The sequence below is a fragment of the Chrysochloris asiatica genome, unplaced genomic scaffold (assembly GCF_000296735.1).
Source record: "Chrysochloris asiatica unplaced genomic scaffold, ChrAsi1.0 scaffold00051, whole genome shotgun sequence".
NCBI classification, from domain to species: Eukaryota; Metazoa; Chordata; class Mammalia; order Afrosoricida; family Chrysochloridae; genus Chrysochloris; species Chrysochloris asiatica.
In genome coordinates this window covers 17968815-17983410 of record NW_006408569.1, presented here as the reverse complement: position 1 = coordinate 17983410, position 14596 = coordinate 17968815, and positions in this window count along the sequence as shown.

Genomic DNA, 14596 nt, shown 5'->3' with positions numbered 1-14596 from the left:
GGGCAATATACAGGGAGGGAGAGGGAAGTGGAGGAACGGGGCAGATGGGAGAACAATTGGGCATGTTTGAATGGGCTAAATGGGACAGAGATAAAGGATGATATATGCACAGCCTTGGAACTGCAGGGCTCTGGGATACAGGGATTGAGTTATGGTTTGAATGGGGGTGGAGGGGATGGTGTTAAGATGCTTGACTGTTTTTTCAATCTTGGTTTTCCTTGCATTATAATTTAGAGTAGACACTGGAGGTAGAGAGAAAGGAATAGTCAGAAACATCACCATAGAAGTCTTGTACGTCTGTCTTCTGCCTATAACTTATTGGAATACATAAAATGGGGCTACAGCATACCCAGTGAAGGAGGCTTCCTGTGGAGCCTTTTCAATACATAAGACTATAGGTAGAAGCCTGAACCACATCCAGATCTCCAGAGATGAGAATTTTCCACTTGAAAGGACGAGCAGACCAGCCTGGAGTGGCTAGAAGAACAGAAGACACTGCTTGAAAGAAAGACCTACAGGAAAAATACAAAATAATAGAGGCAAATGGACTGTCACTACCAGAAAAATAAATCGCTTCCCCAGGAAACATCAAGGCAAGTGGTCGGGTCCCCTCAATGCAAACCCCCCTCCAAGACTAAGACTCAACGGAAATACATGCTCTGATTTGTGACCACACGCATCACCGATAGGGGGAAGTGGGGTAAAAGTAGCTATGAAGTGGCAAGCTAAGCCCTACAATGCTTGGTGGGCTTCTGTGGACCCAGATGGGGACCTGGTTGGCCAGCAGTGTGAGGAGACCTGGGGACTCTTGGGCCCAGAGTCAATGGCGTGGCCACGGAGGACTAGAGGGGAGAGTGGAGCTACCGGCTGATGGGAAGAGAGGGCAGGTGCACAAGAATGCCCACACTTGCAGATGGTACCCACGTGACCTGGCCCGGATGACTGGATGATCAGAGCTCAACCACGAGAAGAAAGAAGAGGAAAAAAAAAAAAAAAGAGTGATCTCATACAATTTGATGAACTTGATCTATACCTACCGATGCAGTGACTCAAAAGAGGGAACAAATCCTTACAGCAAGAAACATTCCCACCCCCTCCATACACAGCGTAGACAGAGATGGGCAACTTGGACATTAGATACCCAAATGGGTGGGGAGGGCTACAAAGGCAAGAAGTGACTGGCTTACAAGCTTTCCAGAGGGAACCTAGAGCTAGGGGGCTTGGAGGAAGGCAGAATCTCCAGTGAGTACTATCCAATCTGTCTAGGCAGAGTTGATGAAATGAAATGCAGATGGGTCACTTGTGATACTATAGTGAATAATTGTATCAGGACTGATTGTGAGGGTTGGAAATGTAAAGGTAGACATTTTGTAGCAAGGAAGGGGGTGATTAATTCTCCAGTCTAGGAGTGGAGGTCTCTAGGACCATCAATGGAGAAGAGCCGAGAGCAGGACCCTACCCAGGGAAGCAGCGATGCCTGAGATAGAGGCAGAGAGGATGACGTGGAGTGATGAAGTGCCTGGGGACTTTGGATCCAGAGAGGGAGAGGGACTGTGTGCTGAAGACTGGGGGCAGGGGGAGTGCAGGGGGCAGGTTTGTAGGGTATACCATTTGATCAGTTGATGATGCATGGAGGGGATCGGAACCATGGCAATGAAACGATATACAATGGAATGAATGTAAAACTAAAGTTCTCTCATGTAAACTATCATATAATTCACACACACACAGAAAAGTATCATGGGCTGCCAAAAGAACAAACAGATCTGTGTTGGAAGAAGTGCAACCAGAGTGCTCCTTAGAAGCCAGGATGGCCCAACTTTGTTTCTCATATTTCCGACATATTGTCAGAAGGGACCAGTAGTTGGGGAAGGATATTATGTTTCGTAAGGTGGAGGGTCAGAAAAAAGAGGAAGACCTCCACCGAGTGTAGCAACAGTTGTGACGTTGGCCGAGGACTGCGCAGTGTTTCGTTCTGCTGTACATTGCGTAGTTATGAGTCGGTACCAACTCGATGGCACCTAACAACACCAACATCATTCTTCAAATGCATCAATTTCTCTATGGTTTTCCTCATTCTATATTCAATTTTCACATGCATATTACTGTTGTTGTTGTTAGATGCCATCCAAGTAAGGACTGTAACACAGAGATCCAATGCACAACAAAATGAAACGCTTCCCGATCCTTCACCAACCTCACTATTTTTGCTATGTTTGAGCCTATTGCTGCTGCTACTGTGACAAACCATCTCATTGGGCATCTTCCTCTTTTTCTCAGATGCTCCATTTTACCAAACATAATATCCTTCTCCAGGCACTGGTTCTTCCAGGTAGTAAGACTGAATTGTGAGAGAGGAAGTCTGGCCATCCTCGTTTCCATTCTGACTTGACTTCTAACACTTATTTGTTCGTTATTTTCCACCATTTCTTTCCACAGATGTAGTCAGTTTGATATCTGTTTATTCCGTCTCGTGAGGGCCATGTGTGTAGTCATCTTTTATCTTGCTTAAAAAAGGTATTTGCAATGAAGAAATCATTGGTCTTGCAAAATTCTATCTTGAGATCTTCCAGCATCATTTCTATCACCAAGGCCATATTTTCCAACAACTTATCCTTCCTGTTTGTTGTTAACCTTTGCAATCCAATCGCCAATAAATATTAATACATCTTGATTGCATGTTTGATCAAATTCAGACTAGGACCTTGGTAGAATTCTTCAATTTTCTCATCATTGACTTCAGTGGTTTGTGGGCAAATTTGTAAAATAATGGGATTAACTGGTCTTGTAGGCTTACAGATATTATGCTATCACAGACAGCTGTGTACTTCAAGACAGATCTTGATATGTTCTTTTTGATGATGCATATAATGCCATTCCTCTTCAATTTTTCATCCATGACATAGTAAATCATGTGATTCAAAATGGCCAACACCAATACATTTCAGTTCACTAATGGCTAGGATATTGATGTGTATGTGTTCCGTTTCATTTTGGACAATTTCCAGTTTTCCTAGATTCATACTTCATACATTTCATGTTCCAAATATTAATGGATGTTTACAGCTGTTTCTCCTCATTTTGAGTTGTGTACCATCAGCAAATTAAGGTTCTGAATGAAGGCTTTACTCCATTCATGTCATCATGGTAAATGGTAGTTTTAGGAGGCAGCTCTTAACACAGTCATAATTTGAGTGCTTTCCATCCTGAGGGCTGATCTTCTATCACTATTATCTTACAGCATTCCAGTGTTCTTCATCATGTTTCCTTCCATATTCAATATTCTGGTGCTGACAATGTTCTACTGCTGCTATTCATAATGATTTCAGTAAATAGATATTTGAAAATAGTCTGTTTCTCCTTCTTCCTTGTCTGTCTTCATCTGGCAGCTCAATTGAAACCTGTCCACTATGGGTGATCCTACTGATATTTAAAGTCTCTGTGACATAACTTCCAGAATCATAGCAACATGCAAGCCACCACAATGTAAACTCATAGACGAACCTTCTGGCCATACTTTTTCCTACCAAGATTTGTTTGTTCTTCTGACAGTAGATGGCACTTTTAAAAACCTTCTCCCACACCGTATCTCAAATGCATCAGTTCCTCTACATTCTTCCTTATTCATTGTCCAACTTTCACATGAATATTAGGCTACTGAAAATACCATGGTGTGGGTCAGGCATATCTTATTCCTCAAAATGATATATTTGCTCTGGATATCTTTAAATAGGTCCTGAATAACATATTTGCCTAGTGCAATATGTCATTTTATTTCTTGACTGCTGCTTCCTTGAGTGTTAATAGTGAATCTAAGAAAGATGAAGTCTTTGACAACTTCTATCTTTTCTCCATTTATCATGATGTTATTTATTGGTCCAGTTGTGATGATTTTTATTTTCTTTACATTGAGGTGGAAACCATACAGAAAGCTGTAGTTTTTTTTTTTTTTTTTTTTTTTTTTTTATCTTTAACAATAAGTATTAAGTTTTCTTCACTTTCCACAAGCAGAGTTATGTCTTATGCATCATACAATATTTTGCCCATGTTGTTGTTAAGTGCTGTAGAGTTGGATCCTACTCATAGAAACCCTGAGTAGGGTTTCCAGTGAGTGGCTGGTAGGTTTGAGCCACCAACCTTGTGCCTAGCAATCTAGTGCGTATCCGATTAAGTAGTGCAGTGCTTATCCTACAGTGCCACACCAGGATTCCATATTTTCCCCATAGATTCTTTTAGCATTGCAAGTTGGGGCTTGAATTGTTCTCTTTTCTTTCAGCTTGAGAAATGCTGATCATGATCTTCCTTTTTGGTATCCAACTGCAGGTTTTGCCTCATTTCATTATAATACTTGATTTGATCTTCATGAGATGCTCCTTGAAATTTTCTGTTCAGCTCTTTAACTACTCATGTCTTCCATTTGCTATAGCATCTCTACTCTCCAGAGTAATTTTCAGAGTCTCTTTTGATATCCATTTGGGTCTTTTCCTTCTTTCTTGTGTTTTTAATGACCATTTGCTTTCTTCCTGTATAATATTCTTTGTTATCTGACAAGTCTTCTGGGCTTCAGCCATCAAATCTGTTTTTCAGATGATCTATAAATTCAGGCAGGATATATTCAAGGTCAGATTTTGGCTCTCATAGACATGTTTTAATATTTTTCAGCTTGAGCCTGAATTTGCATTTGAGCAACTGATGGTCTGTTTTACAGACTAATCTTGACTTTTTTTTTTTTTTGGCTGATGATACGGAGCTTTCTACTATCTCTTCCCACAGACTCAGTCAATTTGGTTTTAGTTTATTCCATCTGGTGAAGTCCAAATGTACAGGTGCCTTTTATGTTGTTAGGAAAAGTATTTGCAATTAATATCATGCATGATAGAATTTTGCAAGACTTATTAATTGCAAATACTTTTCCTAACAACATAAAAGGTATCTGTACATTTGGACCTCACCAGATGGAATAAACAAAAACTAAATTGACTGAGTCTGTGGGAAGAGATAGTAGAAACCTAAGGGTGAAATTAAGAGGGGTTAGGAAATAAGGAGGAATGGGAACTGGAAATACAGAGAGAAAGTGAGATAAGTGATGTTAGATTGTGGGAATTACAATCAATAAGATGAAGTAAAATGTATATGAATTGTTGAATGGAACACTTGTCTGCTCTGTAAACCTTCACTCAATTCATGCTATTTCTTTTTTTTTAAAAAATGCTAGTCCTCCTAAACACAGGGAAAAATGTAGAACTAAATTTTAAACTCTCATGGGCTCTAGACTTTCTGGAGTCATGGAAGCTGGATTTACCCTTGAAACTATTGTCTTGAGATGAGCTTATATATTAAGCCAAAAATATTACCTGAAGTATTCTTAAAACTACACTAACAGGGATCCTTAGTCTTCCTCGCTTGTTGTAGTTGTTAAGTGCCATCGGGTCGGCTCTAACTCATAGTGTCTGTGTAAGGTTTCCAAGAACTGTTGGTGAGCTTGAACCTTTGACCTTGTGATTCAAACTACCTTTGCAGTCCAGCGTATTAACCACACAGTGCCACTCCATGACTCCTTGTAGGTGTATGGATATTATCCTATTAAAGACAACATTATGCTTCACCATAAAACTTGAAATTTTTGTTGTTGTTGTTTTTAATGAATGCTTTGCCATTCCCCTTCAATTTGTCATTCCTGGCATACTAAACCACATGTTTGTCTGATTCAAATGGCCAATACCAGTCCATTTCAGTTCATTTTCTTGTTGTAAACAGCTATCAAATAGTTTTTGACTCATAGATACCCTTTAAAGGATTTCTGAGGAGTGGCTGGTGAGTTTGACCTTGTGGCTCAAACTGACTTTGTGGTCCAGTGTATTATTCTGCAGCTCTACACCAGGCCATTGATACCTATGACATCAATCTTTACACATTCTGACTCATTTTTTATGACTTCGAATTTTCTGAGATTCATAATTCATATGTTCAATGTTCTGATTATTAATGTGTATTTGGAGATTTTTTTTTCTCATTCTGAGTTTTGCTCAGTTAGCAAATATTGGTCCAGAAAGCTTTGCTCCATCTACATCATAACATCAACTTTACTTTGAGGAGGAAGTTCTTCCTTAATCATATTTAGGTCCTTCCAACCTGAAGAGCTCATGTTCCAGCATATTAGACTATGTTCCATTGCTATGCATAAGGTTTTCAGTAGCCAATCATTCAAAAGTGGTCTACCTATTATTCTTTCTAATATATCTTTGTCAGGCAGCTCAACTGAAACCTCTCCACCATGGCAGACCCTGATAGTATTTAGAATACAAGTTTCATAGCTTTAAGCACAACAGCCACACACAATCCAGCACAATACAAATTGACAAAGGAACTATGGATTTTACCCGTTAGTTCCCCCAAATGTAATGCCTTGCTACCTGCAAAACACATTCACTCTATTATATTATCCCCAAAGAGTTAAATCAACTGCAGTTCAAAGTCCATCCTGGGGCAAAAATCCTCTTCATTTTTTAATCTAGAATACAAGTTATCTGCTTCAACAGTACAAGGTTAAACAGTCAAAAGGTAGGCATTTCCATTATAAATGAGAGAATTTAGAGGAAAAGAAGGAATAATGGGCATGGATCATGACCACAACCACCCCTCAAAAAAATGAAAAGAAAAGCAACCTTACTGCTGCTTAGTCAATTCCAGTTCATAACTACTACTCTCTATGGCAGAGTAGAACTGCTCCATAGGGTCTTCAACTCTGTAAATCTTTATGAAAGTAGTTAAAGGTAGTAGAAATCCAGCAGAAATTTTACATTAGATCTCAAGGCTTAGATCTCTCTTTTGTCTGAGATCATTCAGGCAATGGCCCTGCCCTGCAGACTTAGATTGTTGGTCATGCTTTCAGGATCACAAAATGGAGGATAACTACATAATACTGAAAATCATGGCCGAGCTAGTTGACATATATCTTTACAAAGAATACCTAATTTAGAATCTTCCAGACCCACATCACTCTGATGAAGTCATTCTTTCATTATTCTGAAGTAATAGTGTATATAAAGTTGTTAAGTTACTATGTTTCTTATTTGTCACATAACTACCCTCAAGATTTCTTGAGTATATATTGTGAAATACACTTCATTATTCCTATTTTACAGTTGAGTAGGCTGTGGCACAAAGCTTTAAAAACAAAACAAAACTGCCCAAGGAAAAATTTTCCAAAGATCTTTTTTTTCTCCTTCAAATTAGACTGGAAGCATTTTAAAGGCAAGAAAAGCACACCATCAATCTCTACTTGACAAAGCATCTGGAACCTAAACACTTTTCAATAAACAACTATAGAATGAAACACATAAAGCAGATGGTTATAAAAGTTCTTTCTCTTGAGTTAAGGAATAATTTACTGGCTTCCCTTTTGTCTTAGAATAAATTACAAAACCCTCAACATTGTGTACAAGTACATGAAAAAAATATTCCCTTTATCACTCTCCAATATCTATTCATGCTTGACTTAACTTTACTATTGATGTTCTAGGCATGCTAGTTTCTACCAGTTCTTGGAATGTTCATTCTTCTACTTAGATTATTGCTCTCTTTTATGCGCTCCCCACCACTATGCCTGATCAATTACTTTTCATCCATCAAGTTTCAGCTCAAGTGTAACCTTTTTTTAAAAGGAAATACTGAATTCCCTAGACTAAGTCAAATTCTGCTGTGGATACACAAACAAAATTTTGTGTGTCTTAGCAATTTTATTTACATATTTATGTCTTATCTCTTTTACTGGATTGGTAATGTCCTACGAGGAATCTCTTGTCCCCTGCCTTACCCCAATGGTGACTACCATATAGTAAGCATTCACAACATTTAATCATTAATTTAAATAAATGTATTATTTGTTGAGGAGCATTGTGCTTGTCCCGTTTAGAAATGAGTATTGTGTTGTGATGCAAAGGATTATATTTGGTTCTGTGTTGTTAAGTGCCATCGAGTCAGTTTCAACCCATAGCAACCCTGTACAGAGTTTCTGAGGAGTGGCACATAGGTTTGAACTGCCAACCTTGCAGTTCAAACTGGCCTTGTGGTCCAGCATATTATCCTGAAGCACCAAACCAGGACTCCCTCAGCTTTAGTATGGCTTTAAGTAGTCTGCACATATTGTATTCACTATGCACTTGGATCTATATACTATGGAATGAATTGTGTCCCCCCAAAATATGTTATAAATCTTAATCTCTATGCCTGTGGATATAATCCCATTTTTGAATGGGTTGTCTTTGTTATGTTAACAAGACAGGATTAGTGTGGAATTTGTCTTAATTAAGCCAAAACATATGGAGATCTGTAAGGAAGCAGAAGCTGAAGAGGCAAGGATCATCCTCCATAGCTGACAGAGAAGAAATATTTCCCTTGAGTCAGAAATCCTAGCCTCCTAAACAATTAGGAAATATTTTTTTTTGTTTGTTAAAGCCACCCACTTGTAGTATTTCTGTTATAGCAAAATTAGATAACTAAGACAGAACTTGGTACTGTAAAACTGGGGTGTTGCTTTCACAGATACATAAAATCTGGAAGCAATTATGAAATTAGATGATCGAAGAGTTGTAAGGTATCTAATAGTAATCTTTGCCATGCAAAGATTTTTTTGCAGGATTATGGATGTCAACAGCAATTCCTGTGAGGTCACAGAAGGAAGTGAGGAGAGTTATAGAGAATATATCGTATTATTGTGCTGTTGTTAGGGGTCATCGAGTTGGTACCAACTTACAATGACCTTATGCACAAAAGAATAAAACAATTTCTGGCCCTTTGCCAACTTCACAATTGTTACTACACTTGAGTCCATTGCTGTGCCAATCCAAAACATTAGGGGGTCTTCCTCTTTTTCGCTGACCCTCCACCCTACCAAGCATGATGTCTTTCTCTAGGAACCAGTCCCTCCTGATAATATGTCCAAAGTATGAGAGCTGAAGACTGGCCATTCTGTCTTCTAGGGAGCATTCTGATTGTACTTCTTCCAGCATAGATTTGTTTGCTCTTTCAGCAGCCCATGATACTTTTAATATTTTCCTCCAATAACATAACTCAAATTTATCAGTTATCCTATGGTCTTCATTATTCATTCTCCAGCATTCACATTGATATGAGCCTACAGAACATACTATGGTTTGTGTTAGATGCACCTTAGTCTTCAAACTGAAATCTTTCTGTTGAACACTTTAAAGAGGTCTTATGAAGTAGATTTGTCTAATACAATACGTGGTTTGATTTCTTGACTGCTGCTTTCCATGAGTGTTGATGGTTGATCTGAGCAAAAATGAAGTCTTTGAGAACTTCAAACTATTCTCCATTTATCATAATGTTCTTTATAGGTACAGTGGTGAGGATTTTTGTTTTCTTCACACTGAGGTGCAACCCATACCAAATGTGGTCTTTAATTTTCATCAGGAAGTATTTTAAGTTCTCTTGATTTCAGCAAACAAGGTTGTATCAGCTTCATATTGTAGGTTGTTAATGACTCTTCCTTCAACCCTGATGCTTCATATAATCCAGTTTTGCAAATTATTTGCTCAGCAAACAGATTGAATAAATATAGTGAAATAATACAACCCTGGTACACACCTTTCCTATTTTTAAATCATTCGGTAGTCACTTGTTCTATTAAAACAACTACTTCTTGGTCTATGCACAGGTTCCTCATCAGTACAATTGAGTGTTCCAGAGTACTCCTTCTCCACAATGTTGTACATAGCGTGTCATGATCCACACAGTTGGAAGCTTTTGCATAGTCAATAAAGCATAGGTAAAAAACTTTTTACTATTGTCTGTTTTTAGTCAAGATATATCTCACGTCAACAGTGATAGTCTACATTTCACATCCTTATCTGAATCTGGCTTGAAAACCTGGCAGTTCTCTGTCAATGTACTGTTGCAGCCATTTTTGAATGATCTTTAGAAAGATATTACTAGCATGTGATGTTGACGATATTGTCCTATGATTTCCGCATTCTGTTGTGTCTCCTCACTTAGGAATGGTCATGTATATAGATCTCTTCCAATCAGTGGGTCACATAGCACTCATCCAAATTTCTTGGCATAGATAAGTGAGTGCCTCGAGTGCTGCATCAGTTTGTTGAATTTTTTCAATTTTTAGTCCATTAATTCCTGATGCTTTGTTATTTGCCAATGCCTTCAGCACACCTTCATATGCCAACTCATTAAACAGTTGAGTATCAATTGTTTCTTTTTGGTACAGTTAATCTGTGTATTCCTGCCACCTTCTTTTTATGCATTCTGCTTCATTGAACATTTTGCCCATAGAATACTTCAGAATTACCAGTTGATGCTTGAATATTTTCTTCAGTTACCTTAGCTTGACTGTACACATCGAGTCATCTTTTATGTTGTTTAAAATATATATTTGCAATGAAGAAGTCCTTTATCTTGCAAAATTCTGCTTAGGGATCTCTAACCAAATATCATCAAGGCCATATTTTCTAACGACTCATCCTTCCTCTTTGTTTTCAACCTCTGCATTCTAATCTCCAGTAATTACCAATATATTTTGATTACATGTTTGATCAGTTTCAGACTGAAGAAGTTGATCATTGCTGTTAAATGCCATGGAGTCTCTTCTGATTCATAGTGACTACTTAGCTTGAACCATCAGCCTTGTGGTTCAAACTAACCTTGCAATACTGTGCTCTGCCAGGAATCTTGAATTTTATTATAACTGGCTTTAGAGATTGGAGCATAACTTTGAGTAATATTTGTATTAACTGGTCTTCTTTGTAGGTGTACAAATATTATTGTATCACAGACAGTGCTGTACATCAAGACTGATCTTGAAATGTTTGTTTTTGCTGATGAATATGAGTCATTTATTTTCTATTTGTCATTCCCTGCCTAGTAAACCATGCAATTGTCTGACTAAAAACGGCCAATACCAGTCCATGTCAGTTTACTAATGCCTAGGACAGGGATGTTTACGTGCTCTATTTCATTTTTGACAACTTCAAATTATCCTAGATTCATACTTCGAACAATCCTTGTTCCTATTTTTAGTGGAAGTTTATAGTTGTTTCTCCTCATTTTTAGTTGTGCCCCATCAGCAAATGAAAGTCCTGAAATCTTTACTCCAATTGAGTCATTATGGTCAACTTTAACTTGTGGAGGTAGCTCTTCTTGTCATATTTTGAGTGCCTTTCAAACTTAAGCGCTCATTTTCTGGCACTATATCCGACAATATTCTGGTGCTCTTCATATTTCAATATTCGGGTGTTATCTGACAGTGTTCCACTGCTATCCATATATTTTCAGTGATTTAATATTCAGTAGTGTGTGTTGTCTTCATCCTATTTAGCCTTATTCTAGAGACTCAGTTGAATCCTGTCTATCATGGTTGACATTGGTGGTAAAAACAAAACAATGTCATATCTTCCAGTGTCATAGCAACATGCAAACCACCACAATAAGAGCAACTGACAGATTAATGGTGGTATTCTCATCATACCTTTTTAAAAATTTAATTGATGTTGTCTAAAAATAAATTAAATGATATCAAATGAATAATGGAAAACTTTTTCTTTTTTTATTTTCCTGGCAAACCAGCCAATATCAACTCTTGATTAAGGTCTGAAAAGCTATTTCCCTGAATTTGAAGGAAAGGACACTAAAGAAAATAGGCTATTTGGTTATGATAGTTCTGTTGGACAAATTTCATTCTTGTTGTTGTTATTAAGTGCCTTCGAGTCGATGCTGATGCATAGCGACCCTGGAGCAGCTGGTGAGCTTGAACCACTGACCCTGCAGTTCAAATGACTTTGAAGTCTGATGCCTTAGCCCACAGTACCACACCAGGACTGAAAAGCTATTTCCATGAACTTGGAGGATAGGATAATAAAGAAAACAGGCTATTTGGTTATGATAGTTCTGTTGGACAAATTCCCTTCTTAGTATATGTTTATTTTATATACACTTTCCCCATGGAACTGATGTTTTCCAATTCATAAAAATAATAATAAATAATAGTAATAATCAGTGAATAGTCAGTGAATCATCAACAGAGGAATGTGTTGTCTGTAACCATTGAAATATTTCATTTTTGCATCTTGAAAACAAAGTGTTTGATAACTGAATGCAGGCAGCATAACACCGGAATAAAAGACTGCGTTTGAATTCACGCTTTTTTGCTGTGCACTATGTGGCATAAGACCTTTGAACAAATTAATTAATCATTTTAGTTTCAAGCTTATGATCTGTGAAATAGGGGCAGTGATAATATCTGCCTCATTTGGTTGTTCAAGGAATTAATGGAAATAATCCATGTTAAATACAAACAGTCCTTGGATTATGACCAGTCCTTGGATTATTCCTAAATCTGTCTTTTGTGTGGTTTGTATGTAAGTCAATATGGTTAATATCTAACATCAGTAAAATGTTTGTCTTGTTGTTCTTAAGTGACTTCAAGTCAGTTTCAACTCATAGCAATCTTGTATAGGGTTTCTAAGGAGCACCTGGTGGATTTTAACTGCTTAATTTAAAGTTAGCATTCCAGTATTTATCCTACAGTGCCATAAGAGGAAACCAAATATATCTTTTTATGCATGAAAAAACAAAACAAACAAGCAAACAAAAAAACACTTCTAGATACATGAAAATATATTTTACATGATAAAGCAATAATAGTAATAATGTTTTGATGTGAATCACAAAATAGCACCCATTTGTAATTCTGAAGCATTATACATACATTTAATTTTTAATATAATAGGTTTTATGGGTTTTTTTCATAGATACAGATTATATTTAAGCCAGATATTCATAACCAGGGACTTCCTGTACTTAACTAGCATCAGTTATGTATTTGTCACTTATTCTATGTGACTGCTTAATATCAACATTGTTGATAATGGTTATTAGAGAGAAAGGATTAGGTATACCATGTCAAGCAAATAAACTTAATCAACAAACACATAAAACTAGGGCTACAAAAAAGCGTGCACATTGTATTATGGGGTCAGTAAAGAGAGGCCTCTACACTGATTAGGGAATTTATAAAGGATATTAATAGGATACAAGATTGGGGATATAGTTATTGAGGTTAAGAAGTTAAACTGCTTTGTAAGCAACAGAGAGTCATTGAAATAGCTGTTTCTAAGAAGTGCCAGGTTCATAGAAAAATTTTTGCTATGATTTCAAAGTAACCATGAATTTAACATTTTATCAAATATTGAGAAATCACTCTGTTTTTGAAAATTGTGTGTTTTGTTTAAAAGACTTTTCTAAGTGATGCTCTGGTATAACATGTATTTATCACTGCAAATTCTTTAGTAATAAGCTGTGTGTCTCAGAATATCAAACATGTTATTCTGAGTAAGAAGTGTTAAAGATATTTTTATGCAATGCATTCAGTAAACACTTATCAGGAATATACTTATGTGAAAAGGAAAAGCATAAGTTGCTCTCAGTCATTAATGCTTCTGACATGCAGATACACCAAGTGAGCATAATCACTAATTTCTTCTTTATATTGTGAAGCTACAGAAATGAGAAAAATACAGTGTAAAGAAAAGGAACTGAAAATCAATGAAAAAATATATTTAGAAGAAAAGCAACAGCAAAGGATTGATACCAGACTAGTTATAAATTCAACTCATCATTTTGTCATTTATTTATTCAACACAAGCTCATATTTCACTTATTCTGCTTAGTAGAATCCAATTTTACCTTCAAGGGAATCTCTGAAAAATCCTAAGCAATTGTAAAGATAACAGCAGAAAGTTCAGAGATAAAGATACATATGCCCTCAATTAAGTAGATAACGAACTGTAGTTTGTTGTTAGGTGCCATCGAGTCAGTTCTGACCCATAGTGACCTTATGTACATCAGAGCTAATCACCACCCAGTCCTGCACCATCCTCATGATTGCTGCTATGATTGAGCTGATTGCTGTTGCCACTGTACAAATTCATTGCGTTTGGGGTCTCCCACTTTTTCAATGACCCTCCACTTTACCAAGCATGATATCCTTGTCCAGGGACTGGTCCAATGCACAACTTCCAATTTTCCTACATTCATGCTCTTTATATTCCATGTTTTGATTATCAGTACATATTTGCAACTGTTTCTTCACATTTTGAGTTGTGCCCCATCAGCAAATGAAGGTCCCAATAGCTTTACTCCATTTGTGTCATCATGGTCAACTCTACTTTGAGGAGGCAGATATTCCTCAGTTTTATTTTGAGTGTTTTTCCAACCTGAGAGGCTCATGTTCCAGCACTATATCTCACAATAGTCTGGTTAAGTAGTTAACTAAGCAGACAAAATAAAGCTTATTGTTATGAGGGAGATAGGTCTTTTGAAAAAGGAAAATGCCCTCTCCAGTAACATATTGCATTAGGAAAATCAGCAGTGCAAGGCCTCTTTAAAGTGTTCAAGAGTAAAGATGTCAGTTTGAGGACTAAGGTGTGCCTCACACAAGCCATGGCATTTCCAATAACTTCATATGCATGTAAAAATTGGAGAGTGAGTAAGGAAGACCATGAAGAACTGATGTGTTTGAGTTATGGTGTTGGATAAAAATATTAAATGTAACATGTACTGCTAG